General features: G+C 45.1%; 1 long non-coding RNA gene across 1 annotated transcript; it reads left to right on the top strand.

Moving 5' to 3' along the window:
- Positions 1-7453: 7453 nt before the first annotated feature.
- On the top strand, positions 7454-11767 carry LOC123048492 (uncharacterized). The gene is made up of 3 exons (XR_006423307.1): positions 7454-8424; positions 11320-11440; positions 11553-11767. It is a non-coding gene; the product is annotated as an uncharacterized lncRNA (long non-coding RNA).
- Positions 11768-12095: the final 328 nt, after the last annotated feature.

Below are 12095 nucleotides of genomic sequence, written 5' to 3'. Positions count from 1 at the left end.
TGCGCAAGAGCTGAGGGGAGTTGGCGAACCTGTAGGGGGCGTCTTTGGCGGAGTAGCAGCCGTCCAGGTCGATGGAGCAGAGGAGCGCCGGCGTTTGTCGCCGGCTTCCTCGAGCCGCTGCGCTCGTCCCGGACCGACGACTGCAGGGTGCGGCGCGCTGCTCCCGTATCCTACAGGAGGAGCCTCCCAGGTCACGGATCTGGCGGCCCTCGTCTCCGGCAGGCGCTGGATCCATCGGCGAGGCTGCGGCCATCGATCCAGAGGGAGGAAGGAGTGCACCATGGATCCAGATCGGAGTGGGCAAGGTTGCGGCCATCGCGGTCTGGAAGCGCCGCCTCGCACTGCCCGACTTGGGGCCAGGGTGAGGGGAGGGCGCGGTGGTGTGCGGCGGCGGCATGGGTCGTCGACGGTGAGGGTGGAGCGGCGGCTGCGGGAGTGGATCCCATCTCACTGAACCAAGAGAGAGCAGCGACTGGGACGGATGGCCGGGGATGGCCGGGGATAGGGCCGGAGGAGGGATCAGGGAATGGTGCAGGGGACGGGGAGGAGGTGGCGGCGGCGAGGTTGGCGACGAGGAGTGGTGCAGGGGACGGGGAGGAGGTGGCGGCGGCGGCGAGGAGATGGGGACGAGGGAGGAGGGGTGCGATGGGGGATCTGAGCTAGGGTTGGGGCTTCGGGTGGGGATCTTTTTCTTTTCTTTTTTCTGTAGATAGATGGATGGATGGATGTGGGGTGGAGAGATGGATGGATGGATGGGCGCCATATGATCGATCCGTGGGAAGAGTTCTCATTGGTTCGAAAAATCAGTGATTTAAAATAGTCTTCAAGTATTAAAAATAGAGGAATTTTGTGAAGCAGCTACCAAAAATATTTTGAAAAAGGGCACCACACAAATTTTCACTAGACTTAGACCACATTTTATGGATAAGGACCAATTTGTATGCATTTTTGATCTTTCTAGCTATTTTAAATCATTTTCCGAGTGGCAAAAATGGGTTTTTTTGTAAAGAACCTACCAATTTGTTGCAAAATTAGACCAAATCAATTTTCTAAAATACTAGGCCATATTTAATGCACAATTGACAAAATGGTTGGGTGTCAAAAGTTTTGATCCACCTCTGGTGAAAAAGACAAATTTCCGCCGATTCAGTAGGAAGCGGGTCAAATTTGAACTGCGGCTGCCTCTTAGTTTGCTCTTTATTTTTTCCAAAAATCATTTCTAGATACAAAAGTATCTATTTAATCAGAGAAACACCGAAAAAATTCCAAGATTCAACCACTAGCTAGGAACGGTCATTCCCACCATTTTGGAAAACCCTCGCATTGTGTCATTATATGTCACCAAGTTACCAGGAAAAATAATAAACTTGTAATACGGCAATTCTTTTAAAAAAGTGTTCTCAGAAATGAGCTATCATGTGTGGAGATTCAAGGCTTTCAACCCAAATGATCAATCTTATGGCCACATTCATGGCATAGTTTGTTCAAATGATCTCATATTGTGCACAAGGGTGCATATTGGAATGGCAAACAATGTTGCCTAAGGAAGTTTTTATTTTCTTTGGACGAAAAAACCATTTTCCATTTTTCGAGTGCCCAAAAGGAGGTTTTTTTGTGAAGGACCTCCCAAAAAATTGTTGCAAAATTGGACCAAATCATTTTTCTAAAATACTAGGCCATATTTAATGCACAATTGACCAAATGGTTGGGTGTAAAAAGTTTTGATCCACCTCTCGTGAAAAAGACAAATTTCCGCCGATTCAGGTGGAAGCCGGTCAAATTAGAACTGTAGCTGCCTTGTAGTTTGCTCTTTATTTTTTCAAAAAATCATTTCTAGGTACATAAGTATCTATTTAATCAGAGAAACACCAAAAAAAATTCCAAGATTCAACAACTAGCTAGGAACGGTCATTCCCGCCGTTTTGACCGCATTTTGAAACGGGCATAAAAAATTAAAAAAATTAAAAAATGGGAAACCTTCGCATTGTGTCATTATATGTGGCCAAGTTCCCAGGAAAAATAATAAACTTGTAATATGGCAATTCTTTAAAAAAGTGTTCTCAGAAACGAGCTATCACGTGTGAAGATTCATGGCTTTCAACCCAAATGATCAATCTTATGGCCACATTCATGGCATAGTTTGTTCAAATGATCTCATATTGTGCACAAGGGTGCATATTTGAATGGCAAACAATCTTGCCTAAGGAAGTTTTCATTTTCTTTGGACGAAAAAACCATTTTCCATTTTTCGAGTGGCTAAAAGGAGGTTTTTTTGTGAAGGACCTCCCAAAAAATTGTTGCAAAATTGGACCAAATCATTTTTCTAAAATACTAGGCCATATTTAATGCAGAATTGACCAAATGGTTGGGTGTAAAAAGTTTTGATCCACCTCTCGTGAAAAAGACAAATTTCCGCCGATTCAGGTGGAAGCGTGTCAAATTAGAACTGTAGCTGCCTTGTAGTTTGCTCTTTATGTTTTCCAAAAATCATTTATAGGTACATAACTATCTATTTAATCAGAGAAACACCAAAAAAATTCCAAGATTCAACAACTAGCTAGGAACGGTCATTCTCGCCGTTTTGACCGCATTTTGAAACGGGCATAAAAAATTAAAAAAATCAAAAAATTGGGAAACCTTCGCATTGTGTCATTATATGTGGCCAAGTTCCCAGGAAAAATAATAAACTTGTAATATGGCAATTATTTAAAAAAAGTGTTCTCAGAAACGAGCTATCACGTGTGAAGATTCATGGCTTTCAACCCAAATGATCAATCTTATGGCCACATTCATGGCATAGTTTGTTCAAATGATCTCATATTGTGCACAAGGGTGCATATTGGAATGGCAAACAATCTTTCCTAAGGAAGTTTTCATTTTCTTTGGACGAAAAAACGATTTTCCATTTTTCGAGTGCCCAAAAGGAGGTTTTTTGTGAAGAACCTACCAAAAAATTGTTGCAAAATTGGACCAAATCATTTTTCTAAAATACTGGGCCATATTTAATGCACAATTGACCAAATGGTTGGGTGTAAAAAGTTTTGATCCACCTCTCGTCAAAAAGACATTTTTTCGCCGATTCAGGTGGAAGCGGGTCAAATTTGAACTGTAGCTGCCTTGTAGTTTGCTCTTTATTTTTTTCCAAAAATCATTTCTAGGTACAAAAGTATCTATTTAATTAGAGAAACACCAAAAAATTCTAAGATTCAACCACTAGCTAGGAACGGTCATTCCCGCTGTTTTGACCGCATTTTGAAATGGGCATAGAAAACTCAAAAAAAAATCAAAAAATTGGAAAACTTTCGCATTGTGTCATTATATGCGACCAAGTTACCACGAAAAATAATAAACTTGTAATACGGCAATTTTTTTGAAAAGTGTCTTAGAAATGAGCTATCATGTGTGAAGATTCATGGCTTTCAACCCAAATGATCAATCTTATGGCCACATTCATGGCATAGTTTGTCCAAATGATCTCATATTGTGCACAAGGGTGCATATTGGAATGGCAAACAATCTTGCCTAAGGAAGTTTTCATTTTCTTTGGACGAAAAAACCATTTTCCATTTTTCGAGTGCCCAAAAGGAGGTTTTTTTGTGAAGGACCTCCCAAATATATGTTGCAAAATTGGACCAAATCAATTTTCTAAAATACTAGGACATATTTAATGCAGAATTGACAAAATGGTTGGGTGTAAAACGTTTTGATCCACCTCTCGTGAAAAAGAGAAATTTCCACCGATTCAGGTGGAAGCTGGTCAAATTTGAACTGCAGCTGCCTCATAGTTTGCTATTTATTTTTTTGCAAAAATCATTTCTAGTTACATAAGTACCTATTTAATCATAAATACATGGTTTGGTGGCGATACGTCGAGGTTTTGGCGGTGGCCGAGGGCCCCAACTCTAGAGCGCGTAAACTCGCATGCCCGCCGCGTGGTCACCGCGTGACCGTGGCGTTGCCATGTGTTCTGGGCGGCCTACGCATGTCTAGTGGGTTGGGCACTCCCCAGGTAGGTGCTAGGAAGAAAATTACAACATAAGATTCTCACGAGGAGACCGATCGATGCTCAAACATGAAATAGCAGCCAAGTGTTTGATTAGCGGTACGGGAAATGTACATGGCTAATGGGCGTGAGTTTTGGCTGAGGATGATCAGTTACTAAGAAGACCGTCTTCACAAATTTTCAGCTCAAAAGGAGGAGCCTAGGTGGTACTTGCTTTGCAAAGTACCACACTGGACATAAATACGAATGTTGAAGCTGGGCTCAAAATAATGAATGGATTGAGCTGGCATTTGGTGGAGGATGATTATTTGGGCATAGGAAAGCACTGTAGAAAATGGATACTATTTGGACATGCCAAAGTGGTACTTCCTTCACAAAGTGTCGTTCTGAACAGAATAGGAAAATGAATATTGTTGAATTATTTTTGAACTAGGTAAGGAAGGTTTTTTGCATATTTGACAAAGATATGACCCAAAGAATTTATGAGATTTTTTTGGGAATTTTGGGAATGACAGAAATATAGGTTGCTCCACAACCTGGGGCAAAAATTGCCACATGGACATGACACATAGGCAAAACTGATGAGGTGGCACCTATTCATACCAACCCACCACAATTTACAAGGTTATGACCATCTATATTGGTCATGATCAGCTAGAAATAAGGCAGCAGACCAGTGCTATCTGCTTTATGACCATTTCGTGTAAGGAAATTATGACCTTTCTGACCAAAATGGTCGTTATAGTTTAGGGTTTGGAGCCCCCCGAACAGCTTTTGACCAATTGGTCTGAAATGGTCATAGATCTATGACAAATTCTTCCAGGGTCACTGACAGAAGGTCACTAGTTGACATATTTCTTGTAGTGATACCCCTCCATCGACTAGATGAGGAACTAGACCCTCTACATGGCCATGCTGCTTGGCCCTGCCAATAATGACGGCCAGCATATCTGCCACAATATTGAATAGAAGAGGAGACATGGAATCTCCTTGTCGCAACCCCTTATGTGTCTGGAAATAGTGACCGATGTCATCGTTCACCTTGATTCCAACATTACCTTTCTGGACTTGGGTATCCACTTGGTTCCTCCAGGTTTCACTAAAACCCTTCATGCGCGTTGCCTGCTGAAGAAAAGGCCACTTTACTTTATCATAAGCCTTCTCAAAGTACACTTTGAAGATAACCCCATCTAGTTTCTTCGAGTGGATCTCATGAAGCGTTTCATGTAGAACGACCACCCCTTCCAGTATGTGTCGTCCCGGCATGAACGCTGTCTGGCTTGGTTGGATCACCGAATGAGCAATTTATGTCAATCTATTCGTTCCAACCTTTGTGGAAATTTTGAAACTCACATTCAGCAGACAAATGGGCCGGAATTGTTCGATCCGAACTGCCTCATCTTTCTTAGGTAGCAGCGTTATCGTACCAAAGTTAAGATGAAACAACTCCAAATGGCCGTCGAAAAAAACATGAAACATAGGCATAAGATCATCTTTAATAATATGCCAACATTTCTTATAGAATTCAGCTGGAAACCCATCTGGTCCCGGTGCTTTATTCTTCATTTGGGATATTGCCCGATGAACCTCTTTTTCAGTAAACGGTGCAGAGAGAACATCATTCTCTGCTGCATGTAATTGAGGTATATCATCAATCACAGATTCATCAAGTGACACCGTAGTTGTATTCGGGGGTCCAAAAAGTTTTTTTATAATAGTTAGAGATGTATGCTTTCAGATTTTCATGTCCCACTATTGTCCCCTCGTCCTGTTCAAGCTGTATGATTTTCTTCTTCCTATGCTTACCATTTGCAACCATATGGAAGAATTGTGTATTGTCGTCCCCTTGGACAACCTTAAGCGTTTTCGCACGCAACGCCCACTTCAGCTCCTCTTCTTTCAAGAGAGCTCGTAGACCTTGCTTAGCCTCGGACTTAGTTCGTTGCTCATTAACAAAAAGAAGAGTGGCTTCAGCCTTTATGTCTAGTGCCTCAATCAATTGAGTAAGACACTCTTTTTCTTGTTTATAAATCCCACTCTCATTTCTGGCCCAACCTCTCAGAAACTGTCGGAGATGTCTAATTTTATTTTGCCATCTCTCAACATGTGTCCTTCCACTAACCGGCTTAGCCCATTCTCGTGCAATCATCTCCATAAATCCTTCTCGCTCAAATCAGCTTTGCTCGAAGGAGAAGATATTTTTATTTGCCACATGGGTAGCCTCACCCGAGTCCGAAAGAAGTGGTGTGTGATCCGAGATCGCTCTCTGCATCGCATGGACCGACACCAACGGATATTTTTGTTCCCACTCCACACTAGCAAGTACCCTATCCAGCTTTTCATAAGTCGGAATAGGTAACGAGTTGGCCCATGTAAACTGTCTACCGGTGAGCTCTGTTTCTCTCAAATTGAGACTCTCGATAATCATGTTAAACATCATAGACCATCGTCCATCAAAATTGTCATTATTCTTTTCATCTCTCCTCCTGATGATATTAAAAGCCCCCACCCCCCCCCCCCGACTAGTATTGGCAGATTTTCATCTCCACAAATCCGCACCAGATCGGCCAGAAAGTCAGATTTGAATTCAGGTTGTGCTGCCCCATATACAGCTACTAGAGACCATCGGAACCCATCCAGTTTTGATCGCACCCTGAATTTAACCAAAAAGTCTCCCTGAACCACATTAAGCACCTCTAACCACTACTAGGGAAAAGCTTATAGGCAGTAGCTTACTAGCAGCGCGCTATATTTACCCGCGCTACTACTACATACTAGTAGCGCACTATATTGACCCGCGCTATTAGTATATATTACTGGTAGCGCGTGGCCTAAAAAAACACGCTACTAGTAAATACCCCTGACCGCATCCCGCGGACAGAATGTAGTAGTAGCGCGGGTTGTACTACCCACGCTACTACTAAAAAATTAGTTATTGCGCATGAGGTACAACCCACGCTACTATTCTCGGAGGACAAAACCCCGCTGATGGACCTCAACTAGTAGTAGCGCCGCTCACGGGCATGCGCTACAACTAAGCGCACCCATCCCTCTATCACCGCTCAGGGCATGTGCATTGGTTCAGTCGGACACCGTCAGTAGCATGCGTCCATGTCAGTTATAGACTATAGTGTAGACTGCACGTACAACGGAGTGATTGTTTGGCCGGCCGTAACTCTTCAACGACATGTAAATTATGTTAATCAACTGGGATGATATCCTTGTGGTCTGCCATGTGTTTGGATAGGACCTGATCTGTTTCGAGGCTCGCGGGAAAAGTGGAATCAGTTTCTGGAGCACGGGATCGATCTAACTGCCCACGATAAGCGACGCACTGGTACAACGCTGAAAAGTTCGTCTGTAATCAGAGATTTTCACGGGTATAGATCGTCTTTATTTCTACAGACAGCCCCGACCATTTTTATCTTCTCTCTCTCCCACGTCATTTTATTTCCTACGTAGCGTGCGTTACAGACGGCTGACTAGATACCGTTGTACATGCCCTCAGAAAAAATCCCCATTCTCTCTCTCTTGCGTTAGCCCCCCTCTCTCCGCTGCGACTCCTCGCCGCCACAGCCACATACGCCGGCCACCTCGCCCCGCTCCGGCGACTCCTGGCACCGCCGGACACGCTCCCGAGCTTGCCTTCCCCCGCTACGTCCTCCCCTCCGACTGGATTCGACGCTCGTGCCCACTAGCAGCCCTCCCCCGCGGCTAGGGTTTCGGGCGCAGCGGCGCCTCTCACTCCGGCGAGTTCAACCCATCCTCCTTCCTCTTCCTATCTCTCCCTCCCCGTGTCTAATCTCTGGTGGAGTCTTCTCTTGTAGATGTGCCGAGAAGAGGGAGATGAACCAAGTCCTAGATCCATCACACTCCATGCCATGGACCCTTGACGAAAGAAGGTCGAGGAAGGCCACTGCGTCTGTGCTCGGCCACGAGAAGATGACATGGAGCTCGTCTTCCCGCTCATCTGCTTGTCAAGGTCGCATCTATCTTATCTGCTCCCCACTCTGAAAACTGAACCCCTTTCTTCTCTGTACATTTGATAGGTTGCAATTTTGTCATTCAACTGGATAGATGGATGTATTCGTTTTGTCTTGCACTATATTCTTGCTCAATTGTTGTTAGTGCTCAAGTTGTACTAGTAGCTGTGGCACAAGTACAAGAAGGGTTTCCGATTTCTCACTTGCGCAAAGAATAAGTTCAGTCAATCTAATATGTGATTAGGCAACCAGGTTTACTTTACTCAAGTTCAGTTTTTGTCGTGCTGCTGCACCAAGATTTCCCCTTGACTAATTTCTGTTGTATCCTTGATTGATGCTGCACCAAGATTTCCCCTTGACAAATTTCTGTTGTATCCTTGATTGAAGCTGCACCGAGTTTTCTCACATCTGCCCGAAGGTGTCCACCAACTTACATAGGTGAAAATTGAACCCCTTTCTTTTGTACATGTATCTCCTGTTGGAAATAATCTTTCCTTAGTCTAATCTACATCCAGATGTATTAATAGTGGAGTCTATACGTGAGTGCTAGCTAGTTAGTTTCCTTTAGTAGTACTAGTTTTACGTGTACAGGCAATAGGATTAGGATAGTTGCAATCACCCCTAGGCCACACGGGGGCCGACCGTGCCCTCGTCCGCTCCCTCCCGCTGCCGCCAAAGGTCCCACCGGGCAAAGCCCGGGAGGCAACGACGGCAGCGGGGCCTTCTCCCTCGCGCAGCGATGACGTTCTCTCCTAGCGGTGGCGGCGCATGGCTCGGTGGCGATTCGGCAGCGTGGAGCGGCGGGATCCCTCCCCCCACAATGCTTTAGTTTGCTTATTACATGGTTGCCTGTTTCAGGGGCAGTTTTTGTGTGCATTGGTAGACTGTATGACACTGCGTCTTGTTTTTATCACTTCAGTCCAGTTTGTCTTCAACAAATACCACTCTTAGTGTTCAGTATGAGTACTCTTAGACCAATTAGAACTTATCATCATGGTTAGCGCTTGGCATTTAGCAGCATGTTCACCCGAATTACTTATCATCATGGCCGGTTACACTAGTAGAAAACAGGGCTTTGGTCACACAGCAATATTCACATTAGTCCCGGTTCAGTCACGAACCGGGACTAATGTGAGCATTGGTCCCGGTTCGTGCGGCTAAGGCATTAGTCCCGGTTCACCTGGGCCCTTTAGTCCCGGTTGGTGCCACGAACCGGGACTAAAGGGTGCGATGCCCATTAGTACCGGTTGGTGGCACCAACCGGGACTAAAGTTGAGGCATTAGTACCGGTTCATGACACGAACCGAGACTAAAGGTCCCATTTTCAAACTCTACACCCCCCTTAGACCGCCTTTTCAGTTCTAGAAAAAAACAAAAGAAAATGATGGAAATGTCAAAAAAATAAAATAAAATAAGTTTCCCATGTGATATGTGGTCTAGTTGTTGGAAAAATTTACAAATATGAATTTCGACTTTATTTGCAAAATCTCTCTGGAATTTAGATGATTTGGAATGATGAGGGATGATGAGGGGTGATGATTAGAGATTAGAGGTTAAAATAATTCAGAAATTTGAAAATAAAAAAAAATCAAAAAAAAAAATTCAAAAAAAAAATCATAAAATTTCCTTTAGTCCCGGTTACCAACCGGGACTAAAGGTGGAGCTCCACGTGGCCGCGGCCTTTAGTCCCGGTTCGTGTAAGAACCGGGACTAAAGGCCCTTACCAACCGGGCCAAAAGCCCCTATTTCTACTAGTGTTAGAGAAGATGCACTCTCTGTTTAGTTTTTAGCCAGCCCAATTTGCAAGTTTGTATAGTCACTATGCTCTTCCAATAGTAGAAAATGGTGTGGATGTCATCTCCTACAGCAAGGGCAATGTTGAGTGTTGTTGGTTTTATCAGATATGCCTTGTGGTAAACAGTACTGGTGGTACAAAGGCAATGCTGAGTGTTGTTGGTTTTATCAGTTGACTATAAACAGGGGTAATGCTGAGTGCTGTTGCTTTTATAACTAGTACATGCCTCACTTTTAACACATGTTGTTGTCTTGTGAGGCAGACAATAGACAGCCAGTCAATAGTGCAATTGTTGATGGCATGGACCATCTAATTAATCAAATACACCCATCTGAGTGAGAGCTCCCTCTGTCCTGAATTTGTTACACACAATACTGCAGAAAGTTCAGATCACCATAGATAGTGACAAGAGCTATGCCTTTTTGTTGGATGGCTGCGTACATTGCAAGCATCAGTTCTTAAGATTAGTAGTCTTTCTCTTTTCATAGACAAATCCTAATATTTCTGGAACCAGTTCACATTTATTCTGTAAATCTGCAATTTCAGTATGTACAGCAATAGTGAAAGAGCAAAGATTTCCTGTATAAGTACATCCATTCAAGTATTTTCTGTACATCCACTTTCATTCAGCTGCAGCAAAACATCAAGTACTTATCTGTACATCCAATTCATCATTCAGTTACAGCAAAATACCTACGTTTCTACTCTGTACAGCGGAACTGCAGCTTCGATGGACAACCAAGTCGCCGGGTCACCGTCGCAGGGAGGCAGCACCGTGGCCGCCGGGTCTCCCTCGCGTGGACCAGCACCAGGTCGCCTGGGGGCAGCGCTAGGTCGCTGGGCCGCGGAGGTCGCCGTGGCGCTGGGGCATCACGGCGGGCGTCGTCGGGTCGCCGATGCGTGGTGCTACCGCTGCTGCCACCAGCGCGTGTAGGCAGTGCTGGTTCGCGGTCGCGTAGGGCTCCAGCACGGCCTCCGAGTCGCCGTCGCTAGAGGAGCGGCGCCGCAGTCAGTCGCCGTCAAATCGCCGCCGCCGCCTCCAAGTCGCCCTCGCGCGATTCGTTTTCTCCTTTTTTTTTTCTAGTTCTTTACTAAGTTCGGACGTAAAGGCAAGGGGGTTATCTGTAAAACTATGGTTAAGTGGCTAGTTATATTCCCACCTTGGATCTGTACCGTGCGTTCTCCATCCGGTGGGCTACGGTGATAGTTTTCAGTTTTTACTGGATAGACGTTTTCACTTGATACTTCGCCATTGATAGATAGAAAAATGGACAGATAGTTTTTGTATAGTCACTATGGACTTTGTTATCTTTGAAATTGTGAAAGATATCAAGGTATTGAATACCGAAAGAATTATGCCTCTAACTCCTTATGTGGTTCGTACGTGCCGTTTCTTTTTAGGTCTTCCAACACAACAGATAAATAAGAATCTCGGAAAAAAATTGTAGCACATTGGCACCGAGATGTACCGCATTGTTTTTCCGTGTCATTCTTCTGGAGAATCTGAAGTTTCTGAACTTCTGTTGGTAATGCTGTAGGGTTCTGGTGGCGATGCCGACGGTCGTCGAGAGGTTCGTGGACTGGACGGTGTCGTGGCTGCCGATGTACGGAGAGGCGAAGCTGCTACCCGTCATCTACCTCTGGCACCCCAGCACACGGGTAAGCAGTCGACCAGACACCCCAAGCCCGAGAGATGATCAACATTTCAGATAGACTTGATTCGGTATGTGGCCAATTATGAATCTGAATCTTAATGGTGTTCGGATTTCAGGGTGCGGGGCACGTGTACGATGGCTTCCTCCATCCGCTGGTGGCGTGGCACGAGGCCGACATCGACCGGGGCCTGCTTGAACTGAGGGCTAGGGCGAGGGACGTGATGGCGTCACAACTCAACACTAGTAGAAAACAGGGCTTAGGTCACAGGACAGTTTTCACATTAGTCCCGGTTCAGTCACGAACCGGGACTAATGTGAGCATTGGTCCCAGTTCGTGCGGCCAGGGGCCTGCCGGGCCTCGTGGGGGCATTGGTCCCGGTTCGTCCGGACCCTTTGGTCCCGGTTGGTGGGATAAACCGGGACCAATGGGCCACGCTCCTGGCCCACCACCCTTTAGTCCCGATTCCTTCCACAAACCGTGACTAAAGGCCTGGTCCTAGTTGCGGCCAGTGTTTAGTCCCACCTCGCCAACCGAAGGGCGCTCACATCAGTTTATAAGGCCGTCCCTCTCTGCCTTGTTGAGCTTTTCTTAAAGTGAAAATAGATGCCCTTATACAGGGAATTTGACCTAAATTCACAGCAAATTTCATTAGAAATTT

The sequence above is a fragment of the Triticum aestivum genome, chromosome 2D, assembly GCF_018294505.1.
Source record: "Triticum aestivum cultivar Chinese Spring chromosome 2D, IWGSC CS RefSeq v2.1, whole genome shotgun sequence".
In the NCBI taxonomy this organism is placed as follows: Eukaryota; Viridiplantae; Streptophyta; class Magnoliopsida; order Poales; family Poaceae; genus Triticum; species Triticum aestivum.
Note: the sequence above shows the minus strand (reverse complement) of the source record. Positions and strands in the feature narration are given on the sequence as shown.